Raw genomic sequence first — 25,809 nt, 5'->3', positions numbered from 1 at the left:
CAATTTTAAAAAACTGTAATTTCATAAAACGGAGAGTTGCTGAGTAGCGCCAACCGAAGTTTTAGGCGACTGTTCATGCGAATGCGAATGCGAATGCGAATGCTAGCCATCATATCGTTGAAGAAGTACCCCTTAGTGTTGCGCCAGCTCATCCCAGACAACCAGAAGTCGTATATTATTTTACAGATTATATTGTATGAATGTTATTTAAACATCATGTTATTTAAGTCATTTTTCACCTAATATCATCAAACTGGAGGTTGCCGCGTCGAAAATAACAATTTTTATCGTTATGGACCAGTCTACTGTCACAGAGTTTGTTATTAAACGAAATAAATCGTCCGTAGTTGAACTTTATCCTACCACACAATTGCCTGTTCGCTTTTGCATTAACCAAAAGTAATAAATTCTTGTTGACTTCGATGACATCGGGTTGAGCTCGGCCTTCCAGAGCGAGAATCTTTGGGGGACCAGTGACTAAAAGGTGGATGGGTGATGAAGGGGAGCCAAAGAGAGTTGCGTTCATAAGTCAAGATCAAGATTTTTATTTTTTCATTTCTCCCACCCTCTTTCTTCGAGGAACCCATCAAGTCGAGTGGTCAAGCTCTGGTGACTAAGCAAGTACCGCGAAAAATAATAACAAATTCGAATGAAGGCATGCAGGCACAGACGACGGTAGCCAGCCAGCAGGTCGATGGTTAAGGTCGTTGGCTTCTTCCGGTAGATGCGGAATTGGGAGTCATGAATGTGTCTTTCAGAGTAATTTGAATCAAATAGAATCTAGCTTTACGGTCACTTGGCAAAAGTAATAAAATCACAGACATATTCATTTGTTTTCAGATTCATAGCCTTTTCACAAATCTATGCAATTTTTTTATTTTACAAATATTCGCAACAGATACAAAATAAAAAGATTTCTTCTCTGCTTGACAGTCTCAAATAAAGCTTAGTTCTTTTAGAAATGGGACAGTTACGAATGCGTGTATCTCAAAAACCTTTCGTTTGATCTAAATACATTCTATGAAGGAAATGAAGGTAATCTTATGATAATTCATGGAAAAATTTGAAAAAAATTATTTATCGTTTTTTTGTAAGAATAAATTCTACCTTATTCTTGGTACCTCCCTTCGGCCAGCGCACACTTGTTTCAGTCATGATTATGATCAGTTTTTCAAACTAATACTTCGTCTAATCTGTATTTTAGGTGGCAACATTCCCCTCCTTCAATTTCTGATACTTTTCGGACCAATACTTCTCTTTTAAAAGAAACTTAGGCCACTTTAGTGGATACAGCTGTTTCGAAATTAACAAATTTGATTATTTTCGAGCCACTTTTTGAGCGTTTTTAAAGGAATTTCTACTGGCGAAATCTTGCAATAACGAAGTAAAACCATGAGGAGATTGAACTTAAAGTATAATCGGTTAGTATAGATCGTAGGTTGCGAAGGGTACATAAAAGATTACTCTTTTTAGGCTTTTGAAAAGAGTGAAAACCATAGTTTTCGTTTTGAAAATTGTTGTTTTTTTTCCACAGGAGCAGAATTTTGGCAAATCATTATATTTTATACAAAATAATAAGCAAATAATACTTTAATATACTCGGGACCTTGCCACGAGCAGACGTGGTATAGGATTCAAACGCTGGAATTTGTTTAAAATAGGGTATTTCATAAGTTTTGTCGTTCATCAGAAATCATCTGTCCCATAGCCTCGGAACCAGATATACAGCTTATGAGCTGTAAATCTAGCAAAAATTTTTTGTTTGAGGTTAGGTTTGAATGATTCATTAAGAGGCAACACTTTCAGCTTATCGGAGAAAATTTTTTTATTGGAAATTTCAGCGATCTACCCTTAGATTTTCGCTCATTGAAAATTAAAAATGCTGGTATGAGACTTGACTTCCCTGATGACCCTTAGCCGGAGTTGTCGATCATATGCTTCACTCCAATGGTTGATTTGAACTTTATGGACATTTTTAACAGTATTTCCATACTTTTCCACCACTCACACACAGTAGTTCTTTGAATAATCAACGGTTTTGTCGGCTATCAATTTGATAATGATGGGTTTTGAATGAAACTGTGCAAAAATATTTTTTCCTTTTTCTCTTGCATTGTAAATATCTCAAAAACGCGTGAGTTTTAAATTTTGAAAAAAATAGGTCGGATAGTACTTTTCACAGGCAACAAAATGCTGTCAAAATTTTGAATGTCCGATTACCAGTAAACGAGCTATTAGCAAAAGAAAGTGTCCCATTTCTAAAAGAACTAAGCTTTACTACATTGTTTACCAAATTTGACCACACCTTCTAGAATAGATAAATATGATCCACCCACAGAACGAATCTTAGTCTTTGGTCTAAGATTCACAGCACTCCAGCTATGTGTTGCTATTGGCGTTAAACTCAGCCAAAAAATCTTATAAAAACAGACTCAGTCGATTTGGGTCATTTCCCATTTTTTTTTTTCTAAAGCTTAAGGGCTAAAAAGCGTCGTTTAGGTTCAAAACTCATCAATGGATTTCTAAACTCTTTTAGGGAAATGTTCTGCTGAGCAACTTTGTTAAAGATTCTAATTCCGTGTATTTTAAGGCAAAAATGATTATAAGCTGAAAAATAGGGGTTTGTCTTTTGGCATTGAAAAAAAAAATAATTCAACTGACATCACTGTGAGGTATTGCTAGTAAAGTAGTCATAGGATACCTCGCTAGGCAGTTGATTTTGAGAACAAAATATAAAAAAAATCTATTTTAATTACCCATGTAAACGTTACTTAAAAATTCGGCACTTCACTCGTGAATTGTCACGAGTGTATTTTGGACGAGAACGAGGCTTTTCAGATTTCATGTTTTGAGAAATTAGTAAGATGCAAGTCATTATTTCATTGAATGCCAAAAGACATACCCCTGTTAAACCGGTCATAACTTTTTTGCCTAATAAGATACGAAGTAACAGTCTTCGAAAAAGTTGTTCAGCGGAAATTTTTTTTAGAAAATTGATAAATTGGCACAAAAACCATTAGCTTGCTTAGTTCAATAGGACAAACAAAAATGATGTTGATTTTTCAGTACAAAATATTAAATTTTCCCATACCAACCTAAAAGTTCAAATTTACTCATGTAAACGTTACTTAAAAATTCTGCAAAAAATCGTGAAAGAGTTTTGAACCAAAACGAAGCTTTTAGGACTCCAGGGTTTGAGAAATTCAAAAATGACCTCAAATTGACTCAGTCTAATATAACATTTTCTTCGGGCGTATACAACTGATTCACTGAATTCCTCACATAACTGTTTTAATCCTTTAAGCACACACAGGTCGCAAGTCCGGATGTACTGCAATGCGTGTTTTGAATGTTCCATTATGGACCAATAAAAGTTTACAAGGGGAACTGTTTTTTTAATATATTTTTTCAAGCCGATATTTTTGGTACGGAACTTTTTTTTTAATTTGAAAGACTGAGTTACAGATTCCATATAGGTACCGTTAAACGGAGTGTATTGAAAAAGTGCGAGTGATTTAAAAAACATTCAAACGTTTGAAAAAATGTAGTACTTAATACACGCAAATAGTGTGTGTTCATCTCTCAATTCTTCTAATACAGAATTAATAAGTGAAATACGTGTGAACGTGTGAATTGAGATATTTAACCACGTTACTTTATTCTTATTGGGTGATCCTCTTTGACCCCGAGATGAGCAACAACTCGCAACATGTGTGTGCGGCCCGCGAAGCTTTTCTCAAATTGAATTTATTTGAAGATTTTTTTCCTACGATAAATTGTTAACCATCATAAAATACTGGTCCATACCAATTTAAAAAAAAAATATGTCAGTAACTTGGTAAAATATGCACTATCAGATTTTTAACTTTTATTAAGTATTTATTGTGTTCTTTTAAAGGCGTAGATGTAACATTATTTATTGAAAAAACGTAATACATATTGAGGTTTTTTTTGTTCAGATTACATTTTTTTTCCTAATTAATTAACTACCACTTTGAAATTCAAATCCGTGCAAGCGAGTCGGGAGAGCAAACAAATATCGGAAGGCTACAGATGATCACATGCTTTTCTAAGTCCTTTAGTGAGATCTTTATTTTCTTGTTTCAAGCAAAGATACTGATGTATGATAAATATGCTCAACCGATAATATATTTTTTTAAATTTAAATTGTTCTTCAAATTTGAAAAAATAAATAAATGCTAGTTCTGTTAGTACTCAAATGCTGAAAAAACCGTTTACAAGTGAGATATTTTTATTCTTGAAAATCGACAGAAATGAGGAAAATTGAATAATAAAAACAGGGTGAACGATTTTAGAGTTCTTTTCAACATGACTCAGTATTGAGATGTGTTGAGATCTTTGACAAAAATTCAGAATTTTTGACAAACACATTATTTATAATTTAGTGATTCGACATAAAAGGTTTGATCTAGAGATTGCTCTTAGAGAGGGTGATAAGTAAATTTTCGAAAAATATGGAAAAATTGTTTGAGTGATTGGGAAAAATAAAAACTGTGATAGGAAAAATGTTGATGATAAAGGTGAAGAGAATTCAGCAGCATGTAAATAATGATGAAGGCAATTTGAAAAAAAAAAGTTTGTTCAAAGAATTCTGTACATCTGTTTGTGGATGGCTCAGTATTAGGCAGAACGCAGACAAATGTTTTTTTAACGGTATGAAGTTGAATTTACGTTTGTTTATCTAGTTGGGGATATGGAATGACCATTTGTTTATTTTGATCAGATTAGAAATCCATAAGCAATTTAAAATTGAAAATCATACTTTATTTATTTTCAGCCAAAAATAAATCTGTTGGTATGATTTCAACTTACTCAAATGAGCATATCTCTGGTTGTATGGTTAAAACTACATCTTAATAATTTTTAAATTATTACAATATTCGGGTAATTTACCCAAGCCATTTACCCAAGTTTCAATTATTTATAGGGGAGAGGCAGGCTATATGCGCATATTAAGGAAAGCACTCATTTTCTCCCATATTCCAATAGATAGGAGTCTTAAAACTATATACACATGAGCGGACATCTGTTTTATAAACTTTAGAGCATTTTTTCTGTTAAAATCTCTTACAGCTTTTGTGAAAATAATTTTATAATAAAAGAAGTCAAAATAGCCGATTTCCATAACTGGCGGGCTAAATGCGCATATTTATGTTTTTAGCTATATTTCATTAACACTTGCAATATTTTGAAATTATTTCATTGAAAATGGTAAAAACGGATGTTGGGCATTCGTCAAGGCTGAAATTTTGGTGAAATTTTTTACATCACTAGTTCTTTTGCATGAAACATAGTTAAGTATGCCATAAGGCCATATTTCATGGTAATATTTTGTTTCTATCGTATTTTTATCGGATTAGTATGAATATCTTCTTTTTTCGCTGTAAGATCGTGATTTGAGCGTAGATTTAATGTCTAAATGATAAAAAGTTAAAAATTTATAAGACTAATCTATTTTTCTTGATATAGGCATTTATCCTGCCTTGATATGGGCATTCAAAACCTGTCTCTTATTCCAGTATTTTATCATTTACAACTTTGCCAAAAGCTTCAATTTGTTGAATTTCCGATTTCCAGATGAATAAGAAATATAAACCATTTAAATTTTTGTTCACAGAATCTGTACGCACGATAATTAAAGTTCCATATATTATAACAAAACTGACAAAAATCTTGTTTGAATTTTTAAATTTTTGCGACTTAAAGCTTAGTTCTTTTAGAAATGGGACACTTTCATTTGCTAATAGCTCGTTAACTAGTTATTGGATATTGAAAATTTTGACAGCATTTTGTTTCCTGTAAAAAGTACTATTCGACCTATTTTTTTCAAAATTTAAAATTTACGCGTTTTTGAGATATGTACGATGCAAGAGAAAAAGAAAAAAATAATTTTGCACAGTTTCCTTGAAAATACGTCATTATCAAATTGATAGCTGACAAAACCGTTGATTATTCAAAGAATTACTGAGTTTTTGTGGTGGATAAGTATGCAAACACTGTCAATAATGTCCACAAAGTTTAAATCAAGCATTGGAGAGAAGCACATGATCGCCAACAACGGTTAAAGATCATCAAGGAAGTCAAGTCTCATACCAGCATTTTTAATTTTCAATAAACGAAAAACTAAGGGTAGATCGCTGAAATGTCCAAAACAATTTTCTCCTTTAAGCTGAAAGTGTTGCCGAGTGATGACTCATTGAAATCCAACATCAAACAACTATTTTTTGATAGTTCCAAAGCTCTTAAGCTTTAAAACCGGTACCGAAAAAAAAAACGTTCAAAAATGTGGTAAAAAATAATCAAATTTGTTCATTTCGAATTAACTGTATCCACCAAAATGCTTCCAGTTTCCAGTTTCCAGAGAAGTATTGGACCAAAAAGTCTCAGAAATTGAAGAAGGAGGGTGAAGCCACCTAAAATATAGATTTTACGAAGTATAAGTTGGAGAAACTGATCAATACCATGACTGAAAAAAGTGTGCGCTGGCTAATGGGAGATACCGAGAATAAAGTTGAAATTTCTTTAACAAAAAACGGTAAATATTTTTTTTCAAAATTTTTCATGAAAGATCATAACATTACCTTCTTTTTCTTCATAGAAAGTATTTCGTTCAAACGAATGGTTTTTTAGATACAGGCATTCGTAACTGTCCCATTTCTAAAAGAACTAAGCTTTAATATAACAATTTAATTTTTTCATGCCTTGTGTTAAAAGCGTATTACCATCAAACTGCACTAATTAGATATGATGAATCTCCAGCCATATCGTCAATCGGCTGTATGCGCATATTACTCAACATGCACATTTAGGAACACTTCCCCCTAATCGAAATATTTTCTCTTTTGAGTTCCAATTTGAAACCGTATGCTGCTTCATTACTTATCGAAGCCCGTCAATGTATTTATTCAATAATTTTACACATTTTTCACTTCCATTAAAGTTCCATTGAAATATCAAATGAAAGACGTGAATCAAAAACAATATAAAACAATTACACATTTAAAACACAAATAAGCACTTACCTAGACAAATGAAATATAGATTGCTTATCATTATATATAATTTAATTAAAAAGGTATGCTGAATAGTTTCTTTATATCTTATCGAATACTTACAGCGTTTTTTTGCTGTGAGTTTTGAAAAACGAGTCAGTGTCTTAATAACACGATTTAACAATTGAACAGTTTTATCAACTCCACCAGTGAGTGTGACTACAAAGAGCGGGCAGACTTTACAAAAATAACCTTGCTCAGTTTTGGAAAAAAAACTAGCCAACTTTTGAATGTTTCCAAATGCTCTGCACTTGCGTATCGTTTTCTTTCAGCACATCGACTTTTCAAATGCTCGGGGTATGGAAATGAAAATTGTGGTGAAGGTACCCAGTGTCTAGTTAAAATGTTAAACTTTGTAATATCATCTTTAGTTGAGTTAGGTTTACGATGGAATCTGCAACAAATTTAAAAAATGCAGAACATAAACTATAACTTTACCGAAGTTTACTTACAAATCTGTGAAATTATGAATTTATCTGTAATTTTGACAAACTTGCTCAACATGCAACAATGCAATGATCTTCAAACTAAAAAACAGTTTCCCTAGTTTGAGAAAAAAATCAAACTTAAATTGGGAAAAAACTTCGAAAATGCACACAGAGAAAGGGATGTTAAGTCTTTAAATTTAAATTTCCACTGAGAAGACAATGATTTATTTTTTCTCACTATTAGTTTTACGGATAAAACCCTCTTACGAACCAAAAAAGACCTTCAAAAATCTTCTTTTTTAATGAAAAAGGGAAGCCAATAACGTTTCTTTTTGTAAGAAAATTATTTGCGAAAAAGCACAAATCAATTTAAAATATCAAAAAAAGGCCCAGATCTAGTTATGTTATACAAATTCATTTTTTTCCTTACACTTTGTATTTAAAAATAACGATGCAAAATTTTTGTTTTCATTAAACACATGAATTCGATTTATTTTCCCTTTTAACAGTAATCTATTCGTCAGAAAATTGTCGCTATAAAAATGAAGTAAGGCTCTGCTAAAAATTAATACATATTTTTTGAGTGCGCCGAAATTGGTCAAATTCAAATTGGCCCGTTGCTTGCAAAGGTTGCTCACCCTTAACTTAACCTATTCGAGACTAAGCGTTTTTTTTTTCGAATGTTCCGCCGAGGTGCGAAGCGTTTGTTGCGCCATTGGTTAAAAAAACAGTATTCAGAATAATTGCAAACTTTTTTAAACGAAAACGAAACGAACACACACATATAGGATCTCAGTGAAACTTCATGTTTCTTTGAAGAGATCTAAATTCTACCTTAAGACTAAATCGTACATCTTTCAAGGATATAATGGCTAGCATCTTACTAATGCTAACACCATCAACCCACAGAAAGAGTACTATGTATGCCGTGACCTAGACTTGATCTCATGACCTCTGGCTTAGAAGACTTGAACGCTATCCTCTAGGCCACGGTCGGCGGCTTAAACATCTGAAAAATCGATCCGTCTCGAGCGGATTTCAGCCTTCGTGCCTGTTGAGTACTAGAAAGACAGCTTTTAAATCTTGTTTTTTTCACGATTTCGAGACCAAGCACGCTGAAAGTAATGATACGCTTTAGCAAATGTATTCTCATCTGTAAATGGCCGCAGTCCGTGGCGTAGAGAATAGCCTTCTAGTCTTCTAAACCAATGGTCATGAGACCGAATCCCGGTCACGGCATACATAGTACACTTTCTGTGGGTTGGTGGCTTTAGCATTTGTAAGATGCTAGCTATCATATCCTCGGAAGATGTACGCTTAGAGTTAAGTGAAAGGAATCTCTTCGAGGTAACATTATGTTTCATGAAAATCCAGTATGTGTTTGTGTTCGTTAAAAAAATCAGTGAAAAACGGGGTGAATTTCCTAAAATTAATAATATAAGTGGTCGTTTTACCCTACTTTCCCCTACTTTGAAGGTTTTCAAGAACAAATTTTTAGGTGAAATTATCGTGGTTCTCCGATTGCTCAAATGCACTCTCCTTATAACTAATTGATAGCACTTGCAAAAACACTGGAAAATGTGTTTTTTTTCTAAAGTAAAGCTCAAATATACACAGCTTCCGAATTGAGTGATTTGCTGAAAATAAAACCTTAATCTTGGGATCGCATCTGTTTTTGTATTCAAAAAGTCTTTCTTTAAAAAAAATATAATATTTCCTACGAATCAAGAAAGCAAAACAATCGAATGATTGACATCGAATCGTGACATGTAAAAGTTATTGATTAAGTCTTAGATTTGATGCAATTTTGAGCAGCATCAATATTTTTACGACACAAATAAGATTGACAAATTCAAAGAAAAACCGGTTTTCGTCTTTTTTTTTTAATATTTCAGGCTAGCTTAATTTTTGTTGAAATTTCAATTTTCTTTCAATGATAAGCTGCTTAATATTCGTATATTACATTGGAATAGACGGAAGCGTGCGCTTTATCTCATGCATACATCTGTAATGTTTGCAGACAAAGAAAACGAATATCAAAAACTAAATCCTTCCCAAGACATTTGGTCCTTTTTGTTCCTCCCAAGTCTGTACTTTCCACGCTGTTGCATGAGAAGAAAGAGATTCCGAATAAAAACTTTTTCAGATTGTAAAATTAACGAAAGATTTTCTGCTAAACAGATTCTCACCAGACATGCAAATTATTCCACTGCTCTCGGTATTCGGTACTATCAATATTTAGATATAGCGAGAGACTTCTCAATTCAAAACGCCTCGTTTGTTGCCGCTGTTTACGCGTTTGACCATGGAAAAATATTGTTTACAGAAAAGTTCCGTCAAATCGCGTCATTTGCAATACCAATATAGTAGTCAACACGAGAGCGTTCAACACAGTTGAGCCGCCCGGTTGCGATTTTAATTTTCCCCTTTTGTTTGGATCCACGGAGGATTATTCTTTTCTTCGAAGATACTCCGACTTCAAGCGATAGAACCGTTATCGTGCCGTATTATTGCTCGGCGCTTTCCTACACTGCTGCTTGCTGGACTAGGGTTGAAATTGGGATAAAATGATGAAGCACACAATGTCCGTTCAAGAATTTTAATCATCCGTTTGCGATAAACACAGTGTTTGCTGCTGCTGTGTATTCAAATCGGTCGATTCGAAGCAGTCAGTCCGCTGAAAATAGCACGTGCCCGATGATATTTTTCGATGTTTTGTTTACGAGAATTATTTTGCGGCTGGATTTTGATCAACGATGACGAGGTGACGCACTAGTTTGTGCTACAGTTACAGATGACAGGCGTTGTGTTTACTGTTTATGTTACTTTTGCGAAACCAAATTGATGTTTCGTTAAGCAACTCACAGACGAAAAATAACTAACAAAAATAAGATATTACAAATTGAAATGAAGGCAACGAGCCTAAAATACTTTCATGATGAATCACCGGTAAAGTTGGAGAACTAAATTTTTTTTCTTCGATTGAATTCGTCTCATTATCTGTAAGTTGCACACAACAGTTCTACTTTCGTGCGTTTTGAAGTTCCCTCGAAACACAACACGACAGCTGAGCGCAAAATTTGCCAACTGATAACAACTGCTGATAACATCAGTTGTAAAGGCAGACGTGCGATTTCACAGTTCGATTACATTGTATTGGGCGATGATTGTGTGGGTTGTTTCAGATAAGGTTTCGGTAATTCGCTGATTCCCGATAAGGTGATAATGCATGCAAACAAATTCTGATCCTACTTCAAACTTAAACGTTCATTTGTATGGTCGAAAATGTTCAATGGTAGCTTTGTGCAGTTCAATTCGACAAGGGGTTAAGTATAATTTACTGCATCGGTCGAACAGTGTGCAGGATGTACCGATTCACTCAATTGCTACCGTAAGTGAGTGTTATCAGTGTAAGTTTTATTGTTGAGGGTACCATTTGTGTTGTAAACACTGACTTTAACACAACAATTGGGTCACCGATATCTTGTGGTTCGGTACTTCCTTTACTCGAATAGTGTGAGACTTTCTCCAGAAACGGGGCCTTATCATCCATAACATTATTATCATTGGAAAAGGGAATTGTCGTCGTCGCTAGAAAGCAACGATAAACTTTCCACAGAAACCAAGAAGCATCACAGCACGACGAAATCTGCGTGTAACGCACACCGTATATATTTATGTTGCAGAATATATGCGATCGTATCGTAAAACTGGCAAGCGTCATTTCACAAAACGACAGCACACGACACGGCCAAAAGTGTGAACCGAGAACACATGTTGATGTGACTTTATTGCACCCCGCAGCTATCTTCTTCAGCTGGTCTTTCTTCTTCGTCTATGGAAATTTGGTATCTATACCAAACGGATAACGCCAGCGTCGTTTTCTGAGCCAAGGGACTATCCAATGGCACTGGTCGTAACTAACAAATGTTGATGTTATACGGCCATGTAGTTTTCGTGGTCGGAGAGAGGAAAAAAAATACACACCGATAACATCTTTTCATGTCTCATTCATGCATTGTACCCATCTAACATAGAAGGACGCTAGAATATGCTTCCAATCTATAGATAGTCTAAAAAATCGATCGATCTGCAATGGGACTATTCCGACCCGATCGTCATTGCTGCTGCTGCTGCTGGATTATGTTAAGTGTAACCGCATCATCGATACCACAAAATATAGAGCTGATTTGGGTCTTCTTGCGGTTAAGCTGGTAGCCAATTTTCTCAAGTGGAGAAAACAAAATAAACCCTCTACTTATTAGAATTGCAGCAGCAGCGGCAGCGTCAAGAGACAGGAAACGACGATACTCGGCCGGTTTTGTTTGGGGAGCAAGCCGTCAGACAGTCAGTCATATTATTGTAGTTGAACTTGCAAACATTGGAAACAGAAAAATTGTCGGTGTTGTAAACAAACATCATTGTGGCGGCACATCATCTGTAAAAGGAAAATCGAATGTTTCCATTTGGAGCCCGTGTGTTTACACTACTAGAATGTTTTCGTTTTTATGTTATTTCCCTTCTGATTAAAATGAATGAAACGGAATGATATGTTTGAGGAAGGCCGTTTCCGTGTTCGGCCTTCCGAACAATGCCGAGATGAGCCAATCGAACAGCGATCGAAGGGGTTAATGGATTACGGCGGACGATAATAAACAGCAACTTTAATTGAGAGTTGAACAAACAGGAAATTCAAAAAGTCTTTATCATTTTTTTCAGTAAGTGTACGGATCCTTATGATTTTTTTTCATATATTTGAATTTGTGCAAAAGATAGCTTATATGACATGAAATAATTGAGCTGAACATCCCAGAAGAGTTGAACCTATCAAAGCTAAAAAAAATATTTCCCATACAAGATCTGATAACTCTCTTTAAAGTCTACCTTCTATTGAGCTTTGTGCATCATGAAATCTATCGAAATTTTACAAAGTAAAGAAAATCGAAACAAACCGGGAGCAACATGCAATGATATGTATGTTTCCAACCAACCAGTTTGTTTACATTTTGTTTGGTTGACCTGTATTTTTTATGTAAAAAGTATCTACTTAAACACTATCGACACTGTATAAAATCAGTTTTGCTTACCAGATGATACATGATACAGATTTTAATCTATCAAACAACTTTGTTGACGACTTCAAAACGTTTTGATTTATGATTGAATATATAACTAAGATTCTTTCTGATTTGAAATTCCTTCAGAATTGCCTTAAAATTCACACAAATTGCTAAGGAAAACTAAACGATATGAAAATATCGGCAACTTTTGTTTATCAGAAGTTTAAACTACTCGTGGTCTTCGAGAATGTTTTCAGGTTTTCAGATGACCTCTTTTGAAAGAGGTCGTCCCTACAAAACCATATACTGTATTATCGATATTTCCGTGATTACGCTCCGCATTGAGATAAAAATTTGCACATAAGGGTGTTAAGGAACGGTTAAATAATTTTTAAAATGATTAGTTTTCGCTGTTTCTTAAGGATTGTGTTGAAAGACAGATTCACAGAATAGATGTACATACTAACTATTCTACAAAAGGCTTCAAGTTATCGACCAATTAGTTTGCTTCCTTCTTTAAGTAAACTATTTGAGAGAGTTATTTTGAATAGAATGATGATTCACATTAATCAGAATTCTATTTTCCCTGATGAACAATTTGGTTTTCGTCATGGACATTCTACTACACATCAACTTTTGAGTGTAACTAATATGATTAACGCTAGCAAATCTGAAGTTTATTCAACTGGTGTTTGGCTTGACAGTGTTTGGCACAAAGGTTTAGTAGCTTACCTAGCTCGATTTGATTTTCCCGTATATCGCACCAAAATTATTCCAGGGTTGCTAGCGATTTTTCGTTTTGAAATTCCAAAGTTTTTCCCGGTTTTTCCCAGGTTTTTCCCCGGTTATAAATGATGATCTTCTCGATATTTGTTATACTTGTTTTTCATATAAAATCATGGTGAATGAAAAAAAAAAATATACAGCTTCAAATTTGTAATAAATGTATTCCAAAACTGGTAAACCTGTTAGAAATCATGGCAAACACTTCGGCGTCTTCTAACACGTAGTCTTTTCGTATCAATTGACAGGTTTTATGATTTTTTTTAACAAATCTAACGAACGGGGCATCTATTCGTTGTTTTGCTCCGCAATTTCATCAATTTTGCAAAAATAAGTTCGATCAATTGATCTGGAAACTATAATGTAGTACTTACAGCAATATAATTTCTCAAGAATTTTTAAAAAGTGCTAGAAAAAAAAGTATAATTTGTATACAAATGTGTTAATAACAGTACATCAAAACATACTGTAAAATCATTATTTTCTATATGCAGTTATATTTTTTCGTACAAATTCGAAGATATGTTTTTGAAAAAAACGTTTTTTTTTTTCAAACAAAACAATTAATAACTTTAGTAATAGTGATTTGAACTAAAAGTTCGTGAAAATATAGAAATCTTACCTAAGCTTTCATTCGTCGTGTGAAACATCTTAAGAATTCACAGAAAACTGCTGAAAAAGTTATCAAAACAAACTTTAAAATTTGTATTTTACATATAGAATATGTTGTCCAGGCTACAAATATTCTAAATGCAAAGAAGTTGCGACTAGTTTATGTCAGGTTTTGTATTTTTTCGTAATAAAACTCTTTGGTGACATTTTTTTTTTCATACGACGTAATAAAAGCTCACGCGAGAAATTGTGTATAAGACAGGGCTTAACTTTAGTTGTTTGAGAGTAGGATATTATTTATTATCAGGGTAAAGACCTTAGATTTCGGAGACTTTAAGTAACAGTTTAACGTAGAATGAATTAAAAACTTAACACTTGCGATGTAATTCTTCGTTCCTCAGGCCAATTCAAAAGAAATACACAACAACAACAACATTGGAAAACCAATATCTTTTTCTGGTGAAAAAGAGATATAACTCTGCTCAAAAACGTCTCACGCTGCCAAATTATTTACCTTTTGCATAAAATAATTTTATGAAATATGTATATCGAACACTGAATAAATTGACGTCAAAACTCAAACTAGTACAGCCGAATCTGGATGTGCGAGAAACCTCTATAGTGAGAGAAAACATCAAGTCTCAAGCTTTGCAAAACACAAAACTTCTTCAAATGAAAGTGTAAAACATCCATAAGCTAGAGTCGTTTTCCTGACTAGACCAAGGAAATTAGAGAAAATAACACTTTTGTATCATATTGATACTTACTCAGAAACCTTCGAACTGATGCATCAACTGGTGTCAGGTGCATTTTTTCAAATACACATTGAATAGTTGCATTTGTACGTTGCTAACCCTCTAAAAAATAGAACCTGGTTAGGTTAGAAACCTCTTTAAAAATAAAAGCGATTCAAACTCCGTTTGTTTACTAATGAACGAAGTTAAGCGTTTATGAGATAAATCTATATCGAGACTCTTAAAAAAAAATACTCCCAAATTTTGAAATAATTTGAAAAATATTTTGAAACTCCGTGAAAAAATTTCAAACTTGTCAATTTTCCCGGTGAGGTGCCGAAATTCCCGGTTTTTTCCCGGTTTCCCGGTGACGTGATGAAATTCCAAAGTTTTTCCCGGTTTTCCCGGTTTTCCCGGTTCGCTAGCAACCCTGTTATTCAAAATTACTTGACAAGCCGAACTTTACAAGTAAGCTATAAAAATTCATGCTATGAAAGGACACCCATTAGAGCTGGTCCGAAGTAACACGGATAGTTTTTTTTTGGTTCCTCATGCCCCTTATAAAACCTAAACTTAATCTAGTAGCCTGTTATAAAACTTTAAATGTTACTTGGGGTGTCCCTCAGGGCAGTATACTTGGGCCAATTTTATACAATATTTTTACTTCTGATAAGAAGTAAAACCTGTACCAGAAGGAAAAGGTAGAAGATTATTTGCTGATGATACTTTGCTTTCAGCAAAAGGTCGAAATTTACGGGTGGTACGCAGTAGATTGCAACAAAATTTAAATTCCTTTTTAAATTTCTTAAAATGTGGAAAATTTCTCCTAACGCTGCCAAAACTCAACTTATTTTATTTCCCCATAAGCCAAGAGCAATTTTTTTTTTAAACTTTAAAGAAAATCATTCCATAACTTTTAATGAAGTATCATTAGAATGGTCTGATCACGTGAAGTACTTGGGACTCACACTTGATCGGAATCTTACTTTTAAAAATCACATAGAAGATATTCAATCAAAATGTAATACAGACCCCGTTCGATTATGGCAACATGCCCGAACATTTTGTGTTGCCAAAATCGAATGTTGCCAAAATCAAACGGTTTTTTGACTTCAATTTTTTTCTCTTATTAAAAAAAAATTATTATTTTTATCATTAACGTTCTTTTTAGTCAATTTCCGACCATTTAATCATTTTTAATTTATTTTTTATTATGTGTTTGATGCATTTTGCACTATTCTTGTTTTGTTCATAATGCTAGTTATTTTTTGTCACATTTTCTGTTTCTGTCTTTATCATTTTTCAGTCGTTTTTTTTTTGTCATTTTCAATCTTTTGTTTGTATTTGTTTTTTAAACTTTTTGAATTTTTCACCTTTTTGTCATTTTTGAGTACTTAAATTTAAAAATAAACTTTTGTTTTTGTTGTTGTATTTCATCATCATTTCAGAACGTAAAAACGTATTTATTGTGTTTATCAAAATTATATTGGTCTTGTTATAGCGAAAATCGCCAAAAATTGGATGTTGCCAAAATCGAATGTTGCCAAAAACTAACGGGGTCTGTAAATACACTAAATCTCTGTATTCTCTCATCAACAGGAAATCCAAGTTGTGTCTGCGAAATAAGTTATTCATCTACAAACAGGTGTTCCGACCAGAGATAATGTTTGCAGTTCCGATTTTCCGATTTGCTGCGCGACGAGAAAGAAAGCCATCCAGAGGATTCAGAACAAGGTTCTGAAAATGATTTTGCGGCTTCCACCTTGGCACAGCACCGAAGATCTTCATCGGATTGCGGGCATTGAATCGATCGAAGAGATGGCCAACAAAATCATCTCCAACTTCAGAGGCAAATCGATGCAGTCTTCCATCGCAGAAATTTGTTCTCTTTATAATTAGTTTAATTTTAGGATAGTTTTTAGTTTTAATTTTAAAATATTTTTTAAAACTACAGGATGTTCTCCTACATAAAAATGCTTGATTGCGTTCAGCAAATTTAAGTCGAATAAATAAATTTTAGTGATAAACTATAGGGCTCTGAAAGTTCATTATTGAACTGAACACCTAATTTAATGTAATATAATCTATATTATATATATAGAACAGGGAGAGAGACAGACCATAGAGAAATGTACGAAAACGCAAAACACTTCACTGGATCATCCGATTTGCATGCGATTTTTGTTTTTGTGTTCGTCTTCACGCGAAGAATAACACAACGGAGAGATAATTTCGAAAATGTTTTTGTGGAATTTGAAAATTAATTTTTAGTTTTTATTCGTATCAAATAAAAGTCATGGCACCCAATTTCCATTTTTTTTTTCATTCGAATTACCTAGAGTAGGAAGGCGCCAAAAGCAATCAAGACCTACTGATGTGCATCCATCTCTCTATAGGAAGTTTTGGCGCCAATTTTCGTTGCAAGTGTACTTTTCACGTGGCACCAGTACAATGGATACTTGGATGTGATTTTCCCTATAGGGTTCCGCAACTACGAAGCATAGCAAAGCCTGTACGAAGAATATTGACAAAATTTGTAATTTTTTGCATCAGAATCAAGGCAATTCTAAGATTTTTTTTTTTAGATGTTTGTTCGTTCACCGTTAATTTTTTTGAAATGTCATACTCTTTTAGCAACTCAAGCAATATGGCTGTAAAATTTCCAATAGACTCAACAACTTAATGAGATTGAATTTAAACATTACATTATCAAATCATTTTTCATGAATTTTGGTAACACCAATAGAAAGTCATATAACTGGTAAAAGATCACCTTAATATATTTTTTGTTGATTTTATACAGTTAGTTTGAGAATTGAAGGTTATTAATTTTGTGATTCCAAGTAAATTGAATCATTATCATAAAAACGGATTGGAGGATCAGGGAACATTGGAAAATCCACACTACCTTTCATGCTCAGTGGTTAATCGGAACCTTAGAAAATTTTAGCTATATAGGACTTTATCTTGATATTAGTTCCAACTCTCAGTTTCAGAAGTCAGAAAAAGGATCGTAATCAATAATATTATCAAGTACTAAAAACTTGAAAGAAAATAAAAATTAAATTTTAAGTAAAAAGCATGCCACCTAAAATTTCGAACTTTTAAGTATAGAGAAAAATCTGAACCAATACACAAAAATACAAAAAAAGTTTCGTACCAGATATCAGATCTAAAAAAACAATCTGTCAAGCATAAGTAAATTAAAGAATATAAACACTTAAACTCGACCAAAAAAAAAAATAAAATCCAGCTTTTAAATTAACGTTTTAATATTACTGAAAATCCAGATTCATAAAGCCAAATTTAGAATATTGATTCAAATTAACAATAAAATTCAGAATTAAATTTAACTGTCTGGATAACAGTTTCTTATCTTACGATCATAAACTATAAATTTAAGTAATTTGTGAATATTTTGAATTCTTATTCCAAATATTCAAAATAGTTTTGCTTTCATTCAGCGTTTGCCTGTTAAGAGAAAAATAATCTAAATACAAGAAAGTTTAAATTCTTTTTTCTAAATTCTTTAATTCTTAGGCAATTTGCCAATCCCTAACTGAAAATTGAAAAAAAGATAATAATGATACAAATTACGAAGACATTTTCAAACATTATATTGATTAGAAAAGTGTTGCTGTAAAATGAAATGAATAGTAACTTTTTCTGAATTGTTAAATATTTGTCAAACTCAGCTCTGTTAATTCACAATAAGATTCAATTAGTGTATTTAGTGCAAAGTTCGAAAAAAAGACATTTGAAATAATAAAAAAAATTAAAAATTAATTTTATATTCATTATTCTTTAAATGTTCCGGGTCCATTTTTAATTTTTCTATTCTGACGACCATGTTTAATGAAAACTGTAATGTATTTAAATACAGAGGTTAACACAAATCGAAAATACAACTCTTTTTATGACGACTCCAGCAAAAAAGATCTATTTTCGGTTGAATTAAATCTTCAACATTTTTAAAATACTTTATCAGATAGAAGTTTTTGAATAGGAATGATGACTAAACTAAATTGAAACTTGATAGATTAAGCGTTCTTAAGTTACCGGAACTGATCATTAGCAGAACTTTATTATACGCTACCTCAACAAGAAAATAAGTTCGGTAAACAAAAGTTAGCCTACCGATTTTGAATATAAATTTATGTATGATATTTTCCATTCCATTAGCAGTTTTTTGAATGAACTTAAAATAATGAAATTCGAATAACGAACCATAATTCTGGATTTTTTTTCTGATACAAAGGTATCCACTAGCTTTTATACACTTAAAGGGAAGGCTGACTAAGGAACAGTGCTAAAATATAAAAAAATACTCAAAAATTACAGGCTTAACAAAGTTTGCCGGGTCAGCAAGTGTAATATAAATGTAATGATGAATTGATATTTAAAAAAAATCCAATGGATAATTTTCGGCCTTAGTCCTCATTTTCCCCCTTTCCATTTGAGGCTGACTTACATAGATGCTCTAACTGTGGGTTCCATGATAGTTTTGAGTCTAGTATAAATCCTAAATATTTCACTTATGATTCGAAGTTTAGCCCTTCCCCATCTAGTGCAAGTGCAGTTTTTGCGGTTCTCATAGTGAATGCTATCACAGTAGTTTATGTACAGTAGACTAGTTCACTTTTCGGCTTTTTTCGCTGATCACAACGCCACTTACAGGGTTTGATCCTAATTCATTTTCAAGAACTCTGGCCGAATTTGAGCTCATTTGAGTAAGTTTCCAGCGTGCGCTAGGAGTTTTATTGAAAAAAGTCCATTTTTCTGGAAAATTTTCGTAGATGTTTTCTAGCAAGCTGTTGTTAATATAAAATGGTAATTTTATAGTGCTCGGTGATTGGTATGACAAGCATTCGTATGGACCTGTTTTAGATAATTGACTAAATCAAACCGAAAAAATTTAAAAATTCATAAACTATCAACTTTTACAGAAAATTTACTTACAAGTTAAGAGCTTGAAATCAGTAGTAAATAGAAAAAAAATATTTTCGATATAAACTTTTCATAAAAAGATAGCCTTATTTATAACCTTTAATTTGATGTATATCACTTAATTATCGCAACAGTACAAGCAAAGATATTCAAACATTCACATCACATTCTTTGAATCATAATGTTAGCTCCATTCAAGTTTTAGCATCATGCAACCTGCAAAACGTGGCATCAAGAGGACTTGCTTACAACTTGATCAAAGCGCGCGCTTTTTTTAACTCCTGGCCCCGTCATGGGGTACTTGATTGAATAAAATATCCTTTCTTGTGCACAAGTTGGTGTGGAGCAAACTTGAATGAAAAATATTTTATCAAATCAAATTTGTTGCATAGATAATTGAATAACTTTGCTAGCACTCTTGCGATCATTAAGTGTTATACATCAAATTAAAGGTTATAAATAAGGCTATCTTTTTATTAAAAGTTTATATCGAAAATATTTTTTTTCTATTTACTACTGATTTTAAGCTCTCAACTTGTAAGTAAATTTTCTGTAAAAGTTGGTAGTTTATGATTTTTTAAATTTTTTAGGTTTGATTTAGTCAATTATCTAAAACAGGTCCATACGAATGCTTGTCATACCAATCACCGAGCACTATAAAATTACCATTTTATATTAACAACAGCTTGCTAGAACACATCTACGAAAATTTTCCAGAAAAATGGACTTTTTTCAATAAAACTCCTAGCGCACGCTGGAAACTTACTCAAATGAGCTCAAATTTGGCCAGAGTACTTGAAAATGAATGAGGATCAAACCTTGTAAGTGGCGTTGTGATCAGCGAAAAAAGCCGAAATGTGAACTAGTCTAATGTACAGTCCCTCTTCCCTGCACTAGAATAGTGCGTAGTTAAGTGCAGATTGCATTCTATTAGACAACACGTACTCATGCTATTCCCGAACTCCCGTCAAGTATCATCCCCTTTATTTAAAAAAAAAATGGATGTCAGACTGATTGGTCTGAATGCCTTTGAATTAGTTTTATTTTTTTCCTTGGTTTCGGGATGGAGATAAGAATAAGTTATAGATAAGAATCGATTTTATTGAGAAGGCGACCGAAGCGACGCATTACCCAAACAAAAATGGGAAATTGTGTGTGCACAATTTGCATCTCAAATAAGCGATTTGGGCCTTGGGTTTGTTGAATTGAACGTTTTCCAAGGTTAACAAACTCAGCAAAAGATAAGTAATAAAACAGCGGTTTTCACAGCTCAAAGCAGTCCACTCAGCAATAACTGTGGGACTATTTTTGAAAGGATCGTATGAGTGTTAGTCAAAAAGTGTCAGTTGTTTCGAATTTTCCTTTTAAGTTGTGGCGATTTTTATTCCATTTGTAAGACAATCACATTATGCCATAATTCCGATGAAAAACTCACACAAGGTTAAGGGAGGGGGGTAGGGTCTAACACTTTCAAAAAATCGATTTTTTTATTTTCTTATTGTAAAACATTTCAAGAATGATGTGTAAAATTTTCAAGTCAATTGTAGCAAAACTATAGAAATTATAGGCCTTTATCTCCTCCTATCTAATACTGCAAGAAAGCAAGAGCAGAAACTTCAAACGCGTTTTTCTCGAAGGCACATTTTTAAAGTCCGTGGACATCGTCATTTGAAAACTACTTATCCGATTCTTTTCAAATTTGGAACATATTTTCTACATATAAAATACCAGACCCTAACGTTTTTCTTTTTTGTTTTTTTTTTACAGATGAAAAATGTCGGATTTTTTCGTGAAAAATCGTAGTTTTTACTTCAAACAGCCACAAAAATTTCATAAATTTTTTTTGAAGTTAAATAAAAACGTTGGGATCCAGAAAAACATCTGTTAAATATATTTTGCTCTGATTTTTTGGTTTCAGATGATTCTGTGCTGAGATACAGTGTCCACCGCAAATCCTGTTTTCTAAAAGGCATCCTCGAAAGTGCTCCGTCACCGGATCATTTTTCAATATTTTTCTACGAAAAAAATACTAAATGTTCTTTTAACAATGCTTTGTATAATGCAAAAAATTTGAATACATTTGTTTGAACGATAGCTCTAGAAAAAAAATCGTGAAAATGGTGTTTTTTTTATACCCGTTAGACCTACCCCCCCTTAAGGGAAACAATCCTGTATACTGCATTTAAATGGTATAGTTATAGTTGACATTGGCTTATACCACCTTTTAAAATTCAATCTAAATATTATAATTTGAAACTGAGAATAATCAATAACATTAGAACTATCGAGTCAATATCAAATTTTACGTGAAATCTTTCAACTTTCAAAATGTTTAATCGTTCCAAAAACATCGTCAACATTGATGAAATAGAAACAAATCTAAGACAAATAATAGCTTCTGCAAAAGTTTATCTCCAATCGTTTTTTATCAATCTTACCTATCTATCATCATCTCAGTCACATAATATTCGCTTCCCAAAATTAGAAATCTCCGCCTTGTCATAATGCACTGAGCAAACAACATGCGTGGGACCAATATTGATAATTTTTTAACTTGACAACCTTCACCACGACCGGTGTAGATAATCACCAGAGTGCAAACCGTCAACCGGTAGCCTCAGTTATCTTCACGCAACCATGTGAGAAGTCGCATTAATTTGGTGCTAAGTAAAGTACCTACTACCCCCTTGAATGTATGTATGAGTTTTTGTTGTGGGCTGAACGCATGACTCACTCCACTTAGCTAGCAATGTGATTGCTGACCGCCTTCGAGCAATCAACTTTATCAGATATAGCTGAGGAATTAATCATCCGGGACTGTTGAGAACGAAAATATTGTTGTGAACCCACCCAGCAGACAATTTACTCGGGATAACTCAATTTCAACGGTTCACCCAATGTAACTTTCCGGTCCGATAAACTTCGGCTGGCCGCTGGCAATCGGAACAATCTTCTGCAGCGTCCTTCCGTTAGATCAATACATTTTTGTTGTCTCATCAATTGATGCTTTGTTTCAACTAATGGCACATGATGGCATATTGTCGTTGACGTTGTTGCTACTTCGGCTTCTGGTACTGGTCCTATGGGACTTGCATGTAGAGCGGGTATTTTTATCACACAGAATCACACACAAAGCGGCAAAATATTGCGGTTTTCCATTTCACACATCACCCCATAATAACACAACAGTGCCAAACTGCATGAGGGTCATGGGAAAAAAGTATCACATGAAGTCGGCATTCACTTCGCACGGAACACACGACCATCAGAGGGCATTTTTCTTGATTAAAAAAAACTGCGCCATTATGTCGTTTGGCTATAGCATTTCATTTTCATCACCTTAAAAAGCACACCATGCCGATAAACGCTGGAGCACTTTTTTTTTTACTCTTCCTTCTCTCTACAACCGAAAGCGAAATATCGGGATGGATCAACAAAACTGTATCCGTTTATACCATTTACTCAAGGCATCTCCTTTCTTTCGTCGCTATACACTATCAGCACTGCCGCTATCGTTTATTTATCCTTCCGAAAGGTGGGTGGTGTTACAATAGAGGAAGCAATCCACGTGCTACAACAACCACGCGAAGATGCTCCAGCTCCGGTAGCAAATATTGTAGATAGGTAAGGCACAAATAGGACAAAGTTATCTTCACTAGTTCCCGCACTCGTAATGATAATCTTCACACGGAGGATGGACGGTTCTATTTCCGGCGACAGCGACGACGACGATGCGGATGTGCTGGGTACATGCAGAACTCAACTATCGCGAATTAAGATAATAGATCCGCAGTGGGATCTCCGGGAAGAACGGATCAGAAAAGGGAAAAAAACCCTCCCCAGTAGCGCTCGAACACCCGCACACGACCTTCTAGCTGGGGAATTATTTAAAAACTGAGCACCACAATCTACTATCGTCGTGTAGAGGAGCTTCTACCGCTTGACGTATTGTAGAGCCAAGGCTTTGTATTGTGTTTTTAGTATACTATGTATACTACACACCAACCATACACAAACTGTTCGAGTAGATGACGTCGTCGTCGTCTCTCAGCCCGCGAACAAAAACAACACCCAACCAGCTGCTGGTTGAGCTACACTGATTGGTTCAAAACAACAACCAAATCGGACCGGAACCAACTAGCAAGCGCTTTTACGATGACAAATCTGCAAGCGACAGAATCGCTACCTACTTCGATATCTTTTTTGTTGGACGGCAGCGACGACACGACCAAGAGTGGTGTGTTATGCGACACCCGGACTAAGACTAACAGCGACGTCGACCGTCGAGTCAAGTCAAGCGAGTGAGGCGTGTTGTTGTGGAAGCGCTTCGAGAGAAGTTTTATTTTTCCACGGCACCAGCAGCAGCAAAAGAAAAACGGAAGATTTCCATGGTTCTCAGCTCTGTGTTGAGTCCTGTCCTGATGTCGTCGTCGCTGCGTCTGGGAGAGGATGGAGGACGAGAACGCTTCTTGGGTGATGTTGTGTATTTTTGTAACTTTAACGCGCATAGGAAGAATGAAGCTTACGGGTCAGGGGTGTACTTGCCTTGGAAAATAGCTTAAACGATAACTAAGATTTACTAAAAAAAGCAAGCAAAATTTTATATGGATTATACCTTCTTCTGAACTTTAACTCAAAATTCAACAACAAACCAACTTAAATTTAAATATCAAATCATATGAAGAAGATATGGTATCACTGATACCATATGTTCTTTCAAAAATACTGAAAACAGTACAAAGTCTACATACCTAGATCCATAAGGTTTTACTCAAATAAAGTCTGTTTCACATAGAATCTGATCGGATAAAATAGATCATTTCTCTGCAAAGAAATAACGTACAACAAAAGTAAAAATGTCATTTTGTAGGGTTGGTGACGTTGGTGGATTGATACTTTTTTCAACAAAATCGATCTTTTTCTCCTTATACCACTTAACGACATCCCGGCTGAAGTGGCAGCTTGCCAGGTCCGGCCAGAACTTCACCGGACCTTTGTGGGACCGAATGAATGGCAAAACCCTCTTCTGGAAACATTCTTCTTTGTAAACATTTCCATTCATTGTGTCCCCAGTGATGAAAATCTTAGTCTTCCTCCCACAACTACAGATCCCTTGCAAAATCATCAACTTACGAGCAAATTTATCTGCGAAAACAAACTTGAATCTACCCCCAACATTCCCTTTACGCTTCGCAAGGTAAATATTGTTACCGGGTATTTGTCCAAAATCCATTTTGACGTAAGGTTCGTCGTCCATCAAAATGCATACGTTGTACTTGGTAAACACTTTCTCGTACAACTTCATTGCCCTGGTTTCGGCACCAGGTTTTCTTTCTGCGTCCTGTTGAGGTGTTTGCTTCCAGGATTCCAGGATTATTGTGAACTGGTCGAATTACCTTCGCTCGCAGCTTCCGGTCATATGTTCCGCTTTTACGCCTGGTTTGTTTTGCTCGATCCACCGTAAGGGTCTCCTGGTAACGTTTCAGCACCGAATTTACAGTCGATTTTGGATATTTCAGGAATTTCGTGATCTTTACCCCTGACCACGTCGGTTTCTCTACGTGAGTGTGCTGAATTTTCTCTCGCCTTTCGCGTTCTATCGTCGATAACTTTTAACTGACTGCTTCACTGCCCCTACTTTCATAACAGTCCCATATGCAAAAACAAGCAAGCGAGAAAATCAGCTTTTTCTGTTTTGGAATACATTTTTAAACTATAACCATTACATTCAGCATAAACGAAAATCGTTTGATGGAATGTGTTCTAGGTTGTCATAATAAATCGTACGACCTGAAATTTTAGAAATTGGGCCATCGGTAACGTCGGGAGCACCATTTTATTCGTTATGGGACTGTTATGCGAGCATATTTGAGACCTTTTTCAAATCTACTCGCATAACAGTCCCATCCAGAATATGTTTTGCTAACCAAGCTACTTTCTTAAACTTAAATTTGATCATTTTTGAACTTCTAAATGCAGTTATCAGAAAAAGAAACACACTTTTGGAAAAATATCGTGAATTCTTCATTGGTAATTGAATCTTTTTACGATTTTTATTGCATCGGTTAGTTTTTTGCTCAGGAAGACATTCCTTCCTTCTTACTGACCTGCCTTCGAGAACTAGTGTGCATAATTCGACATCAAGTGAGTTTAAATCTTTTTTAAATGATTC

General features: G+C 34.3%; 1 protein-coding gene across 4 annotated transcripts in view; it reads right to left on the bottom strand.

The window, feature by feature from the left end:
- LOC129743786 (cytohesin-1) overlaps nucleotides 1-23,930 on the bottom strand; it is a 129,650-nt gene extending 105,720 nt beyond the window's left edge. The window contains exon 1 of one of the 4 annotated variants that reach the window (XM_055735975.1): nucleotides 23,828-23,930. The gene's annotated coding sequence lies outside the window, so the exon portion shown is untranslated. Of the gene's footprint in view, nucleotides 1-22,976; nucleotides 23,593-23,827 lie in introns of those variants that run through there. The other 3 variants (XM_055735973.1, XM_055735974.1, XM_055735976.1) reach the window with 3 other exon arrangements.
- Nucleotides 23,931-25,809: the final 1,879 nt, after the last annotated feature.

Source organism: Uranotaenia lowii, chromosome 2 (genome assembly GCF_029784155.1).
Source record: "Uranotaenia lowii strain MFRU-FL chromosome 2, ASM2978415v1, whole genome shotgun sequence".
NCBI lineage: Eukaryota > Metazoa > Arthropoda > Insecta > Diptera > Culicidae > Uranotaenia > Uranotaenia lowii.
The sequence above is the reverse complement of the archived record's forward strand: the minus strand, read 5'-3'. Positions and strand labels throughout refer to the sequence as shown.